General features: G+C 47.6%; 1 protein-coding gene across 1 annotated transcript in view; it reads left to right on the forward strand.

Annotated features, from left to right (window-relative positions):
• The window catches only part of STOML1 (stomatin like 1), a 65,220-nt gene that overhangs the window by 19,902 nt on the left and 32,963 nt on the right, over positions 1 to 12,355 (forward strand). The window lies entirely within an intron of this gene.

Raw genomic sequence — 12,355 nt, forward strand, 5'->3', positions numbered from 1 at the left:
TCTCTCCTGTAAAGTGTGCCTAGTATGTACAGAGTCACTGTAACGTGAATCTTGTAAATCTTATAAACAGCTATTGTTTTAAAATCATATTTGTGCAAATGATTTTAATTAAATGTGTGTATTGCAGCACAGTGATTGTGCTTCCCTGCTCCTTATATCTCAGGACAAGTCCAGTGATCGCCAAGCTCCTTGCAATTTGTGATCTCCACTGATTGCATGAGTGCAGAGCAGCATACCAGCCATTGTTCCTGGATCTCGGCAGTGATGACACTGAACCAGTCAAGACTGTGAAAAATAATCTTTTCTTCCTCTGACTCCTTGTCTCTAGCTCCAGTTTAGAGGCTGACAAGCAGAATGTAAACATTGCCTTAACTTGGCCATCGGAAGATTTACCCCCCTTCCTGACTGGGCCATTTTTTGCGATACGGCGCTGTGTACCTAAATACAATTTGTAATTGTCTTTCCCACAAATAGAGCTTTCTTTTGGTGGTATTTGATCACCACTGCATTTTTGCATTATAAACAAAAATAGACTGACAACTTTGAAAAAAAAATATATATTTTTTACTTTCTGATAAACCTATCCAATAAAAAAAAAAGTAAAGAGTCGAATTTCTTCATAAATATGTATTCTGCTAAATGTTTATGGTAAAAAAAAAAAAATCCCAATAAGCGTATATTGATTGGTTTACGGGAACATTATAGCGTCTACAAACTATGGTATATATTTATGGAATTTCTATTTTTTTTTTTTTTATACTAGTAATGACAGCGATCAGCGACTTATAGCATCAGTGCCATATTGCGGCAGACAATCAGACACTAACTGACACTTTTGACACTTTGCAGGAACCAGTGACACCAATACAGTGATCAGTGCTAAAAATATGCACTGTCACTGTACTAATGACACTGGCTGGGAAAGGGTTAAACATCTAGGGTGATCAAGGGGTTAAGTGTGTGCCTAGCCAGTGTTTTTATGTGTACTGTGTGCTGCTTTTACTGGGGGAAGAGATGGATTCTAGTCCCTGCTTTGCATAGTTACATAGTAGGTGAGGTTGAATAAAGACAACAGTCCATCCAGTTCAACCTGTGTATGTGTGTGAGGCTGTAATCATCTCACATAGCCCTTAATGTCCTGATCCTTGAGATGTAAGTCTAAGAGTCTTTTGAAAGCCACCATACTACCCGCAGAAACCACCTCTTGTGGTAGACAATTCCACAATCTTGTAGCCCTAACAGTAAAGAACCCTCCTCGTTGCCTGAGGTTAAAACGCTTCTCCTCTAATCGCATTGTATGTCCTCGAGTCCTCATGCAATTCCTTCGAATGAACAGTTTTTTTTCTAAGCTGTGATCCCCATTAAGATATTTATAAATTGCTATCATGTCCCCCCTCAGACGTCTCTTCTCCAGGGAGAATAAATCGAGCGATTGCAGCCGCTCTTCATAGTTAAGGTCCTCCAACTCCCTAATCAGTTTAATTGCCCTTTTCTGGACTCTCTCCAGCTCCAACACATCCCTCCTGAGGACTGGCGACCAGAACTGGACAGAATACTCCAGATGCGGTCGGACCAGAGTTTTATAAAGTGGAAGGATTATAGTCTTATCTCTGGAATACATCCCTTTCTTTATGCATGCTAATAATTTTTTGGCTTTGGCAGCTGCCGCTTGACATTGCATGCTGTTGCCTAATCTATCATCAACCAAGACTCCCAGATCTTTCTCCATTTTTGATTCCCCCAAGGGTTCCCCTCCTAATGTGTATTGTGTTTTTATGTTTTTAGTTTATGTGTTTAGTGCAAAACCTTAAACTTCTCCACGTTAAACCTCATTTGCCATGTCGTTGCCCACTCCGTTATTTTGTCCAGGTCATTCTGTAGGATATCTGCTTCATGCTGTGCAGTTATTGCCCTGGCCAATTTTGTGTCATCTGCAAAAACTGATAACGAACTACTGATCCCGACCTCAATGCTGTTTATGAATAAATTGAACAAGGTTGGTCCCAGGACTGAGCCCTGGGGCACCCCGCTTACTACCTCAGACCAGTCTGAGTATGCGCTGTTTATTACCACCCTTTGGACACGGCCTTTTAGCCAGTTTCGTATCCAAGAGCAAACCCTGCTGTCGATACCTGCAGACCTTAAATTATAAATTAAGCGCTTGTGGGGAACTGTATCAAACGCCTTAGCGAAATCCAAGTACACCACATCCACTGGTCTGCCCCTATCTAGCTCACAGCTCACCTCCTCGTAGAATGCTAAGAGATTGGTTTGACAAGAACGCCCATTTGTAAACCCGTGCTGATTACTGCTGATGATGTCGTTGTCTTTAGCATATTCTACGATATAGTCCCTTATCATCCCCTCCAGAAGTTTACATATTATTGATGTCAAGCTGACAGGCCTATAATTTCCCGGGATATGCCTCTGGCCCTTTTTGAATATCGGAATCACGTTAGCCTTCCTCCAATCCCCTGGTACATCTCCTGTCCTAATACTGTCAGCAAAGATCAGGAACAGTGGTCTAGATATAACCTTACTGAGTTCCTTGAGTACTCTCGGATGTACACCATCCGGGCCTGGTGATTTGTTTGTGTTAAGTTTATCCAGCCTTTCCCTGATTTCACCCTCTGTTAGCCATAGTGGCAAGTCCTGTGTATTACTGCTCACCATACAGTCATGGTCATTGTACCCCTCCTTTTCCTGTGTAAAGACTGACGAGAAAAAAGCATTCAGCACGGTTGCTTTTTCAGTGTCCTCTGTAACCATCCTCCCATCATCGTTAATTATGTGTGCAATATGCTCTGCCCTAGTTTTTTTGCTGTTGATATATTTAAAGAATTTCTTTGGGTTTTTTTTACTATCCTCCGCTATTTGTCTCTCAAAGTTGATTTTAGCCAGCTTGATTTCTTGTTTACTTTTCTTATTTGCCTCCTTGTATTGCTCGAAAGCCGATACTGTGCCCTCTGATTTATATTTCTTGAAGGCCAATTTTTTCCCCTAATAAGTTTTTTAATGCTACGGTTTAGCCAGCCAGGTTTGGCTTTGTCTCTTCCTAAATTTATTTCCCATAGGAATGCACTGCAAGATGCATTTGCTTAATATGTTCCTAAAGCATTCCCATTTTTCCTCTGTGGTCAGTGATCCCAGGGTTTGGTCCCAGTTTACCCTTTCCATCAATGAGTACAATTTTGGAAAGTTTGCCCTTCTGAAGTTTAGGGTTCTTATGTTCCCCACTTGCCCTGTTATATTGTTATTTATACTAAATGTGATCATCCTGTGATCGCTAGAGCCCAGGTTGTCCTGGACTCCTACCTCCGAGATTATGTCTGGGTCATTAGTGATCAATAGATCCAGGACTGCGTTTTTTCCGGTAGGGGAATCCACCAACTGTGACATGTAGTTGTCCTGTAAGGTTTCCGTGAATAGACGGGCCTTCTTTGAGTGTGCAGTCCCCTCATCCCAGTCAATGTCGGGATAATTGAAGTCCCCCAATATGATGACTGATCCCAATCTTGCCACTTTACCCAAAAGTGCTAAAAATTCCAGCTCTACCTCCTCCCCTTGGTTAGGTGGCCTATAGCAAACCCCCACAACTACTTTTCCCTTTTCTCTTTCCCTATGGAGTTCAACCCACACAGATTCTAAATCCATGCTCATCCCATCCGTAATGTCACTCCTTTCTATCACCTTTATATTGTTCTTGACATAGAGACATACCCCTCCCCCTCTTTTTCTTACCCTGTCCTTCCGGTACACCGAATACCCTTGGATATTGGCCAGCCAGTCATGTGAGGGGTCGAACCAAGTCTCTGTTATTCCCACAAGAACTATGACATGCTCATGTACTAACATTTCCAATTCATCCATTTTATTAGCTAGGCTGCTGGCATTAGCATATACCCCTCTTAGTTTTACGGAAGTTAAATGTGATTGGCGGTTATGTCTATACCTGTTTGGTCTGAGGTTTTCCCGCACAGACCTGCCAATTGACGTTGTGGACCTACTGTTGCTGCTGACCCTACCACTGCCTTCAGTCCTTTGCTCCCTCCTGACTGATTCTACTTCTGAGCCCTCCCCCCGTCTCCTAGTTTAAAAGCCCCTCCAACTTGGTGGCCATCTTTCTCCCCAAAAGAGCTGTACCGTCCCCATTAAGGTGCAGCCCATCCTTACTAAAGAGCCGGTAGCCGACTGAGAAGTTCTCCAGGAACCCAAACCCCTCCTTCCTACACCAGTTCCTCAGCCACTTGTTAAGTTCCCTAATCTCCTTCTGCCTCTCCTGTGTGGCTCGAGGTACAGGCAGTATTTCAGAGAAAACCACCTTGGAGGTCCTTATCCTCAATCTATTACCTAAGTCCCTGAAATCGTTCTTTAGGATCCTCCACCTACCTTTTACTTTGTCATTAGTGCCCACATGCACCATGACCGCTGGGTCATCCCCAGCCCCGCACAATAATCTGTCTGTCAGATCTGCGATGTGCCGAACGCGGGCGCCCGGTAAACAACATACTGTTCGGTTACTGAGATTGTTCTTACAGATTGCCCTCTCTGTCCTCTTGATAATTGAGTCGCCCACTACCGCAACCTGTCTAACCTTTCCTGAGTTACGGCCCCCCTTCTTCCTGGAACCGCCCCTCCCTTGGAGGAACATAGAATCCATCCCTTCCCCCCTGTCATAACAGAGATCTGCCTTGTTTACATAGGCAGATCCCCATTCTTTGTGGTTTATCAGCAATCGGCGGGTGCCAGAGAACATCAAGTGCCCAGCACCTGCAGAGATCGGCTTCTGCTGTGAATAATCACAGCAGAAGCGGCCCGCCGGCAGCGCATGTGCCCCCTGCAGGCAAAAGTGCAGGGTCACACTTATATATGTCGTTTGGGCAGTGAATGGTGTGTGGACAGTGTCAGTAGGGCAGTGGATGGTGTGTGGACAGTGTCAGTAGGGCAGTGGACAGTGTCAGTAGGGCAGTGGACAGTGTCAGTAGGGCAGTGGACTGTGTGTGGACAGTGTCAGTAGGGCAGTGGATGGTGTGTGGACAGTGTCAGTAGGGCAGTGGACGGTGTGTGTGGACAGTGTTAGTAGGGCAGTGGACTGTGTGTGGACAGTGTTAGTAGGGCAGTGGACGGTGTGTGGGCAGTGTCAGTAGGGCAGTGGACGGTGTGTGGGCAGTGTCAGTAGGGCAGTGGACGGTGTGTGGACAGTGTCGTTCGGGCAGTGGAGGGTGTGTGGACAGTGTCGTTCGGGCAGTGGATGGTGTGTGGACAGTGTCAGTAGGGCAGTGGATGGTGTGTGGACAGTGTCAGTAGGGCAGTGGATGGTGTGTGGACAGTGTCAGTAGGGCAGCGGATGGTGTGTGGACAGTGTCAGTAGGGCAGTGGATGGTGTGTGGACAGTGTCACCTGCAGAGATCGGCTTCTGCTGTGAATAATCACAGCAGAATCGGCCCGCCGGCAGCGCGTGTGCCCCCTGCAGGCAAAAGTGCAGGATCACACTTATATATGTCGTTTGGGCAGTGAATGGTGTGTGGACAGTGTCAGTAGGGCAGTGGATGGTGTGTGGACAGTGTCAGTAGGGCAGTGGACAGTGTCAGTAGGGCAGTGGACAGTGTCAGTAGGGCAGTGGACTGTGTGTGGACAGTGTCAGTAGGGCAGTGGATGGTGTGTGGACAGTGTCAGTAGGGCAGTGGACGGTGTGTGGACAGTGTTAGTAGGGCAGTGGACTGTGTGTGGACAGTGTTAGTAGGGCAGTGGACTGTGTGTGGACAGTGTCAGTAGGGCAGTGGACGGTGTGTGGACAGTGTCAGTAGGGCAGTGGACGGTGTGTGGACAGTGTTAGTAGGGCAGTGGACGGTGTGTGGGCAGTGTCAGTAGGGCAGTGGACGGTGTGTGGGCAGTGTCAGTAGGGCAGTGGATGGTGTGTGGACAGTGTCGTTCGGGCAGTGGAGGGTGTGTAGACAGTGTCGTTCGGGCAGTGGACGGTGTGTGGACAGTGTCGTTCGGGCAGTGGAGGGTGTGTGGACAGTATCGTTCGGGCAGTGGATGGTGTATGGACAGTGTCGTTCGGGCAGTGGATGGTGTGTGGACAGTGTCGTTCGGGCAGTGGATGGTGTGTGGACAGTGTCAGTAGGGCAGTGGATGGTGTGTGGACAGTGTTAGTAGGGCAGTGGACGGTGTGTGGACAGTGTCGTTCGGGCAGTGGATGGTGTGTGGACAGTGTCGTTCGGGCAGCGGATGGTGTGTGGACAGTGTCGTTCGGGCAGTGGATAGTGTGTGGACAGTGTTAGTAGGGCAGTGGATGGTGTGTGGACAGTGTCGTTCGGGCAGTGGATGGTGTGTGGACAGTGTCGTTCGGGCAGTGGATGGTGTGTGGACAGTGTCAGTAGGGCAGTGGGTGGTGTGTGGACTGTGTCAGTAGGGCAGTGGATGGTGTGTGGACAGTGTCAGTAGGGCAGTGGATGGTATGTGGACAGTGTCAGTAGGGCAGTGGACGGTGTGTGGACAGTGTTAGTAGGGCAGTGGACTGTGTGTGGACAGTGTTAGTAGGGCAGTGGACTGTGTGTGGACAGTGTCAGTAGGGCAGTGGACGGTGTGTGGACAGTGTCAGTAGGGCAGTGGACGGTGTGTGGACAGTGTTAGTAGGGCAGTGGATGGTGTGTGGGCAGTGTCAGTAGGGCAGTGGACGGTGTGTGGGCAGTGTCAGTAGGGCAGTGGACGGTGTGTGGACAGTGTCGTTCGGGCAGTGGAGGGTGTGTAGACAGTGTCGTTCGGGCAGTGGACGGTGTGTGGACAGTGTCGTTCGGGCAGTGGAGGGTGTGTGGACAGTGTCGTTCGGGCAGTGGATGGTGTATGGACAGTGTCGTTCGGGCAGTGGATGGTGTGTGGACAGTGTCGTTCGGGCAGTGGATGGTGTGTGGACAGTGTCAGTAGGGCAGTGGATGGTGTGTGGACAGTGTTAGTAGGGCAGTGGACGGTGTGTGGACAGTGTAGTTCGGGCAGTGGATGGTGTGTGGACAGTGTCGTTCGGGCAGCGGATGGTGTGTGGACAGTGTCGTTCGGGCAGTGGATAGTGTGTGGACAGTGTTAGTAGGGCAGTGGATGGTGTGTGGACAGTGTCGTTCGGGCAGTGGATGGTGTGTGGACAGTGTCGTTCGGGCAGTGGATGGTGTGTGGACAGTGTCGTTCGGGCAGTGGATGGTGTGTGGACAGTGTCAGTAGGGCAGTGGATGGTGTGTGGACTGTGTCTGTAGGGCAGTGGATGGTGTGTGGACAGTGTCAGTAGGGCAGTGGATGGTATGTGGACAGTGTCAGTAGGGCAGTGGATGGTGTGTGGACAGTGTCAGTAGGGCAGTGGATGGTGTGTGGACAGTGTCAGTAGGGCAGTGGATGGGGATAGTAGGGCTGTGGACAGTGTCAGTAAAGCAGTGGAGAGTGTGTAAACAATGTCAGTAGGGCAGTAAATGGTGTCAGTCAGTAGAGCAGTGGACAGTGTCCGTAGGGCAGTGAACAGTGTGTGGACAGTGTCCGTAGGGCAGTGAACAGTGTGTGGACAGTGTCTGTATGGCAGTGAACAGTGTGTGGACAGTGTCTGTATGGCAGTGAACAGTGTGTGGACAGTGTCTGTATGGCAGTGAACAGTGTGTGGATAGTGTCAATAGGGCAGTGGACAGTGTCAATCAGTAGAGCAGTGGATGGTGTCTGTATTGCAGTGGATGGCATCAGTGGTTTTTTTTAATTTTTTATTATTCTTTTTTACTATTTTTTAGCAGCCCTGTTGAGGGGCTTTAATGAAATAGAAGAGATCTATAAGACCCCTGATGTCAGTTTTTAGACTGAGAAAGGAGATTGAGGACACAGTCCTTAATCTCCATCTCTGCAGCCTGAAGCCCCGTACACACGTACCGATGGTCGGCATACAAATGTTCCTCTTTTCTCCCCGGGATGTCGGTGTCTGCTGAAAAGTGCAAAGACAGCACAAGGACAGCACAAGAATTTTGTCTGCCGACTGCAGAAGTGATGTCATGTAATGGTTAACTTTCCCTGTGTTTTCTATTTTCTGAGCATGCCCAGTCTTGCAAATCTGCGGTCTGTCGGCCGAATTGTGTACTGACAGGCGAACAATCGTCCGTTCTGGTGTCGGCATACAAAAATTTTCATGTTTGCAAGAAAGACTTTTGTCCGCGGATTGTGCGCAGACATCTGTCGGAGGCACCATACTAACACGCGTACAATCGGCAGATCCTTCGTCCACCGACGTTTGTATGCCGACGATCGGTACGTGTGTACGGGCCTTTAGCTGCACAGAATGAATGAGCAGGAAGAGCTCTGCAAAGTCTCCCTGTTACATAGCCTGGTTGAAAAAAGACCCAAGTCCATCTAGTTCAACCAATAAAAGGGAAAACAAATCCGCAAACTGTTCATTTACAAACTGACGCATAGTAAACACTGTTAATTATTCTTAAGTTATGAATGAACATGGTGAATGATCGGTACCAATTACTCACTCTGTTCAGAAAAGGAAGGGGCCAGTAAGTTACATATTTTCCAGCCCCTTCCTCTGCACCCCATCCTGAAGATCCCCTGCAGCAGCCAACGGGAGGGGAAGCTGGCAGTGCTGCCAGGGGGAGGGACCAGGGAAGCATACAGGGAGCCCAGGCAGCAGTAGAAAGGGGAACCTGGACAGGAGGGGTGGCATTTACTGGAAGCGATCCCCTGTATAGTCTTACTGTGGCAGCTGAATGCCAGCAGTGGGGAGAGGAGGAGAAGCCGGCAGCTACAGGAGAAAAATACAGGGGGATCAAATCCAGTAAATGCTGCCCCTGCTCCTGTCCAAGTTCCAGCGCGATTGATGGGCAATTTCACCAGAAGTGTTCCCCTCCCTGCCTGCAACAACCTCCTGGCACACGTCACAGGTCCCAGGAGGCTGCGAGACAATTTGCACAGCACGGCTCGCACACGTGTAGACGGGAGGTGGCTGTGAAGCTGCAAGGAAGAGCAGCCAGCTTCCCACAGTTAGCATGCCCCTGCCGGGGACCTGAAGACTGGCAAAGAACTGGCCCAGGTGAGAATCCCGCTGCATCCCTGGACAGGTAAGTGTATCTTTGTTAAAAGTCAGCAGCTACGGTATATGTAGCTGCTGACTTTTAATTTTTTCAAAAAAGGACTAAAGAACCACTTTAAGTTTGTGTCTTCAGTCCCCTGCTTTAAAGTCCTAGCTTCCAAACCCTCTGATGACCCATAGTGTCTTCAACAGAAATAACATTTATTTCCCGGCCTGGGCATTTTGCTTCTACTTGCTATATAAACTTCAGAATGATGTTCTTGATAGCTTGTTTTGTTTCTACTTTCATTTATGTTTTGTTCTGGTCAGGAAATACACACAATCTATACCGGCTGTAGTACATGCTAAAAGTCATGGGTCTGGATATAGGCAGGTTCATAAAAGAGGCGATGTCACTTTCTATGAAATATTTTTCCTTGTGGGTTACTCCACCCCAGATAGCTACAGAATGTCCCTCTTTGTTTCTCTAGGTCACCCTGTGGCTTGTTATGCAGCATGTTCCTGTATCTCGTAGTTCCTTAATATCATATGTTTGCTTTGTGAAAAAAGAAACCAAAGAAAAAAAAGTCCAGTTTTGTAGTTAAGATGTCAATGATGGCATAATCTTGGCCTGCTATTGTGAAAGGCCATCAAGACTGACAATAATAAAAGTATGTAAGGCTTAAAGGGTAACTCCACTTTCGTGGGGGGAAAATAATAGCAAATAAGGAAAAAAATAATATAGCGTATACAGTTTTGACACAAGTCATATTATAATTGAAAGTTTAATGAATTACCTTTCCTTTTCAATCTGCAGCCGCTGTCATTTTCTAAAAATGTAAGCAATATGGCTACCTGGAGTTGTTCTGTACGCGGAATGTGTACAGAATGCCCAGAAACATCATGTCCTGCTTGTGTGATTGGCTCACTGATTTTCCCAGAAGTCTGCATAAGATACAAGTCAGATTTCTGGCATCCCCTGCAACAAAAATGTCATTTTTGGTGAGATACTCCCATTAGGAACACGTCTATAGCTGGATACACACTATACAATTTTCTTAGTTTTTTTTCCCTTTAGATTTACCTAAACCATATAATATGAGGTCAAACCTAAACACTTTCAATTTGTATGCAATCAGGCAGGCCCTTGCACTACATAGTTGAAGGTAAATATAAAGGAAATCGAACAAAAAAGTTATATAGTGTGTATCCAGCTTAAATGGATGCAGGCCCAACAGCTTCCCTCATTAGTGCTCTGCAGCTGCACAGCTGATTGATAATTATGAAACCACTCCCATTAGACCCACTCAGCACAGAGGAACAAACAGTGATTTCTTCAAAATAACAAAAGGTAGGAATCTGCAACAAAGTTGGTTATAATCCTTGCAATGTACATAGATCACCCAGGAGGGAATGTGTTTTTCTTAACAAAAGTGGAGTTACGCTTTAATGTTTTGTACCTTTAGTATATTGACAGCATTAGGATAAAAAAAAAAACAGCCCGATACTTGCGATACCCCCACCCGTCCCTAATCACTTGTTTTCTATCCTCATCATTGCCGCTGGCTTCGGGATTGTTCAACAATGGTCCCCGAGCTTCTTTGCTCCACATTAGACTCCGAGGGAGTAGAATGATGGGCTCCTGCTGCCACCTGGGAAAGGAGGAGGGAGCTGGGCACGGTGTGTCTGTGGATGCACACAGCTTTGCAGAGGTCCAGGATGGGAGCATGCAAGCCTGGGTGTCTCCTTGGCACCTCCTCAGCTAAGGGAGACACCCACAAACAAAGAGGGCAGCAGCTTTAGTAGCCCCCCGGACAAGATAAATGGAAAAGGACTACATATAATAGTTACATAGTTAGTCAGGTTGAAGTAAGACACAGGTCCATCTGATTCAACCAAAAAAAAAAAAAAACAGAATTGAAAACCCAACCATACAATCCCATATACACAATCCTATACCCGCAGTTGATCCAGAGGAAGGCGATAAAACCCAGCAAAGCATGATCCAGTTTGCTACAGCAGGGGAAAAAAATCCTTCCTGATCACCCGAGAGGCAATAGGATATTCCCTGGATCAACTTTACCTAGAAAAATTTTTTAGTACCCACTTACTATAGATTAAGTACACCCAGGAAAGAATCCAGACCTTTTTTAAAGCAATCTAGTGAGCTAACCAGAACCACCTCTGGAGGGATTCTATTCCACATTTTCACAGCTCTTACGGTGGAGAAACCTTTCCGTATTTGGAGACGAAATCTGTTTTCCTCTAGACGTAAAGAATGCCCCCTTGTCCTCTGTGATGGCCTTAAAGTAAACAACTCAACACCACGTTCACTATATGGACCCCTTATGTATTTATACATGTTGATCATATCACCCCTTAATCTCCTCTTCTCAAGAGAGAATAAATTCAGTTCCTCTAATCTTTTCTCATAGCTGAGCTCCGCCATGCCTCTTATCAGTTTGGTTGCCCTTCTCTGCACTTTCTCCAGTTCCCCAATATCCTTTTTAAAAACTGGTGCCCAAAACTGAACTGCATATTCCAGATGAAGTCTTGTACAGGGGCAAAATTATATCTCTCTCTCTGGACTCCATGCCTCTGGTAATACAAGAAAGGACTTTGCGAGGCGTGGCTTGGACCCGATCTAATATGGCCGCTTGAATCCGAGCTCCTGCGCTGTGGAGTCTGCCATTACCTTTTTCTGAGCCCTTTACCCGCGCCTGTCACGTTCAAAGACATGGGAAGCAAGGCTAGAAGCTCTTCTGCCACCCGAGTGGGAACCCCGAGGGAAATGGAGTCACAGCTCAGCCGCAATATCCCGGACATTTTCCGGACACAACGGCCTTCTCCATCCCCCTCAACCTCTCAGCCCGCCCGCTCGCGTTCCCGCTCGCCGAACAGGCAATCTGTGGAACTGAGTGCCTCCCTGCCTATGCCTCTTCACGATCCCCCGGGGCCACCGGTGACTCCTCCGATCCTCACCATGGCGGATTTACAATTTGTGGCGGCTGACATTAAAGCTGCCATGGCGGCGGCCATAGCAGAACTACGCAGTGATTTCCAGGCCATGTCGGCAAGAGTGGAGGAAGTTGAACAAATCACTGCCCGCCATGACACCTCCCTGGGTCTTATCCACCAAGTGACTGAGTCACATGCCGTGCTCCTACGGGACCTTAACCGGCATGTTGAGGACCTGGACAATCGGGGCCGCCGGAGGAACCTGAGGGTGCGAGGGGTCCCCGAGAGCATAGAACACCAGAATTTACCTCAGGCCGTCTCCTCCATATGCAACGACCTCCTTGGCAGACCCCCTGAGGC

Source organism: Pelophylax lessonae (genome assembly GCF_965119305.1).
Source record: "Pelophylax lessonae genome assembly, chromosome: 4".
Lineage (NCBI taxonomy): Eukaryota > Metazoa > Chordata > Amphibia > Anura > Ranidae > Pelophylax > Pelophylax lessonae.